Source organism: Mastomys coucha, unplaced genomic scaffold, assembly GCF_008632895.1.
Source record: "Mastomys coucha isolate ucsf_1 unplaced genomic scaffold, UCSF_Mcou_1 pScaffold21, whole genome shotgun sequence".
In the NCBI taxonomy this organism is placed as follows: Eukaryota; Metazoa; Chordata; class Mammalia; order Rodentia; family Muridae; genus Mastomys; species Mastomys coucha.
Window position 1 is genome coordinate 96626171 of NW_022196904.1, and position 4078 is coordinate 96630248.

Sequence of the window (4078 nt, forward strand, 5' to 3'; positions counted from 1 at the left end):
AGAACAGAGTCAGGGCTGGCTCGAGTCTTGGTTTAACAGCTCCCCCTGGCTTACTACCTTGATTTTTGCAATGTTAGGACCTTTGATCATTTTGTTCCTGCTTCTGACCTTTGGCCTTTACATTCTAAATCACTTAAATGCCTTTATTAAAGCTCACATAGCTACAGTACAGTTGATAGTCTTGAGACAAAGATATCAAGAGCCAAGTACAGAGGACCAGGGATATGAGCTACATAATTATCCCAGTAGCTTTAAGACTGAAGCATGCATGAAGAAAATGGGGGAATGAAAAGGTCAGCTCAGGAACTTCGGGAAGGTCATGGAACACTTGCCCCTGTGGAAGGGAGAGGCTAATTAACATTCCTCAGACCACAGGGTGGGGACAAACCTACAGATGGGGACACATTCCACAGGATGGACCTTGGCCCACCTTCAGACAAGGGAAGTCCTTGCCACCTCATTCCCTAAAGACCAATCAGTTTAAAAAGTCACACTGTTCTGCCAATGAAATTATGCCTAATGGCTGCTGCCCTGAAAACTGTATAAAAGCTCACTGAACGAGATGTGCAGGGTTGCTGCCTCTCCTTCCAGTCTGGGACAGCCCCAGTGTACTGGAACAATAAATTCCTCTTGCTTTTTGCATCTAAAAAAAAGTTTATCTGATTTAACTTTGATAAGTGTTATCTATCTAGAAAGTCATCCATTTCATTTAGGTTTTTCCAATTTTGTGGAGTACAGGCTTTTGAAATAAGACCTAACAATTCTTTCAATTTTTTCAGTGTCTGTTGTTATGTCTCATTTCATTTATGATTTTGTTAATTTCGATTTTGTCTCTCTGCCTTTCAGTTAGTTTGGATAAATGTTTGTCTATCTTGTTGATTTTCTCAAAGAGCCAGTTCTTTGTTTTGTTCATTCCTTAGATTATCTTTCTCACTAATTGATTGATCTCTACCCTGAGTTTTATTATTCCTGCCATCTATTCCTCTTTGGTGTGTTTGCTTTTTTTTCTAGAGTTTTCATGTGTACTTTTAATTTGTTAGTATGAGATTCCCTCCAATTTTTTTTTATGAAGGCATTTAATGTTATGAACTTTCCTCTTAGCATTACTTTAATTGTGTCCCATAAATTTGGGACATTTCAGAATGTCTTTAAATTTCCTCTTCATCTTCCCTGATCCAGTCACCATTGAGTAGAGAAATGTTCAGTTTCCATGAATTTGTAGGCTTTCTGTAGTTTCTATTGTTGAAGTCCAGCTTTAGTTCATGGTGATCGATAAGATACAAGGAGTTATTTCAATTTTCTTGTATCTATTATTGTAACCCTCCTGACTGTGAGGCTTGCTTTGTGAAGAAAAGACCATCTGAAGAGACTGCCCTATCTAGGGATTCACCCCATCTGCAGACATGAACACTATTGCTGATGCCAAGAAGTGCTTGCTGACAGGAGCCTGATACGGTTGTTCCCTGAGAGATTCTACCAGCACTTGTCCAATATAGATGCAGATATTCACAGCTAACCATCGGGCTGAGCTAAGAGACCCCAGTGGAAGAGTTCGGGGGTGTTGCTGAAGGAGCTGAAAAGGATTCCAACCCCATACGAAGAACAATATCAACTAACTCCCAGAGCTCCCAGGGACTAAACTGCCAACCAAAGAGTATACATGGAGAGAGTCAGGACTCCAGATGCTTATGTAGCAGAGGATGGCCTTATCTGATGTCAATGGGAAGGGAGAGAGGCTTGATGCCCTAACATAGGGGGATGCTAGAGGGGTGAGGTGAGAATGGGTGAGTGGGTGGAGGAGCACCCTCATAAAGGCAAAGTGGGGGGGAGAGAGGATGGAATTGGGTGGGGTTTGGAGGGGTAAATTGGGAAGGGAGATATCATTTGAACTGTAAACAAATAAAATGATTAATAATAAAAAAGAGGACAGCTATTTATTGACCACTGTTCACTATTATTTACAAAAAGTAAATATATAGTTGGATGGCATTCTGATACTTCAAAGTTACTTTTCTGGCTCATTGGACCAGAACCCAAATACTGAAAAGATTGATCTTACCAGTAAGGAATGAGACAAGGTAAAGGACTGATATCAACAAATTTTGTTCACTCACTTATGTCAGCAGGTCTTAAATTGCCAACATCATCTACAACCATGATTCTATTTCCACATCAAACAGATTCCATGAATCATAATCTTTTATTTTTTTTGATTTACTCTATTATTTATTTTAATGTGCTATTTTTGTTAATTTGTTGAAAATTCCATACATTCAATACAACGTATTTTGGTCATGTCCACTGAATCATAATCTTCTAGTACAGATTTTAACTTTCTCCAAAGGAATTGTTCACCAGAGGAACCTTTACATCCACTGGTTGAGCTAGACCTGCTTCTGTAGACCAGGCTGGCCTCTAAATCAGAGATCTGTCTCCAGAGTGCTGGGATTAAAGGTGTGCATCATCACATTCAGCCTATGTCTTGTCATTAAATCATACTTCTGCTTTGTCGAATTCCATTTTCTGAATGGGGAATTGGTATGGACAACATTCTGTAAACAAACTATTGTATTTACATGATAATACATTAGTTCCCAATGTGGTTGCTTTTAAACTATCCAATAAATTACAGAACCTGCTTAATTTGAAAGGTTATGGTTTCAGGAAAATGCTCACAATGATAAAATCTCATCAACTTATGTTTTCATCTTTAGTTCTCTTGAGTATTAAAACAAGACAAAACAAAAAGTTTCATGAGTGTTTTATGCATACACAAACAAACAAACAAACAATGATCCTTCTGTGTACCAGTTAAAAATATGTTCTGACTGAGTAATGACTGTAAAATCTCCCCAGCATTTAAGAGAAGCTATTCTTCAAAGTTGAGGAACTATCAAATATTTTATTATTAAAGGAAGCAACTACAGAAAGCTTGTGTTTGCTCAAAGGAATCAGTGCCTTTTGATGCAGAACAAAACCCCAAAATATCTCAACTACTGTCAACACTTTCAAAACTAAGCATATCAAACTCTATTTTCTTTAGAATGCTATTTTTTCACACTAGTAGTTCAACACCTAAGATTCAGGTTTATACTTATATACAATTATAGTGCTTCATTTTTGGGACCTAATGCCAAGTCAGCTTCTCCTCATAGAAGGTGATGACAATCTGAGAACACTTCATATGCACCTGCTTTGTCAGCACCAAGTCAGCCTCATCTGAGTTCTTCTCTTTCATGAGAACATTCATTCTCCACTGCTGTCTGTGGCACCAATTATTCATTCATGATAAAGACCCCTGGCAAAGCCCCTTGGTTTGTCAGCAGCATCTCTTTTCTTCTTCAATTTGCTATCATCCAGATTTACTTTCAGATAAACATTTCCTTTTTAAAACCATCATTTCCTTTATCAGCTTTTTGGGAATTAAGAAATTCTTCAATTAATTCTGGACAATCTAAATTTTCTTCTGGTTCCCAAGTATTATTAGCATCTGTGAACCCCTTCCACCTCAGGAAATACTCCACATTCCCATTCACTAAAAGTCAGTCTGGTATTTTTTTCAACCACAAATTTTTCAGATTCTGCTTCTTCAGCTTTTTTACTCTTTCCATTCTGTTTCTTCCCTGTGTTTTGCAGTGTAGTTTTATTGAAGGCCATTTTTAAAATTTAATTGGAGACTTGAAGAATTCACTGCTCAGATGCTTAGGGCCATGGATCCTCAGTTCTGTCACTTTGCTTGTGGTGTCCTTGATCACTTTGGCTCTTTTAGTTCTTCCTCCCTTTCTTTCATGGGATTTCCCAAGTTTCAGTTAGTGTTTGGCTGTGGGTCTTTGCATCAGGTTCCATCAGTTGCTAGGTCAAGTCTCTCTGATGACAGTTATCCAAGGCTCCTCTCTGCAAGCATAGTAGAACATCATTAATACTGTCAGGGCAAGGCTCTGTGTTTGTCAAGGAATGGATCTCAAGCTGGGCCAGTCATTGGTTGGCCCCTCCCTCAAATTCGGCTCCTTTAATTCTTTCTGCACATCTTATAGGCAGAACAAATTGTGGGTCTAAGTTTTTGTGTCTGGGTTAGTGT

General features: G+C 38.5%; 1 pseudogene; it reads right to left on the reverse strand.

Annotated features, from left to right (window-relative positions):
* Nucleotides 1–3127: 3127 nt before the first annotated feature.
* Nucleotides 3128–3657, reverse strand: LOC116102759 (annotated as a pseudogene).
* Between the last annotated feature and the right edge of the window lie 421 nt (nt 3658–4078).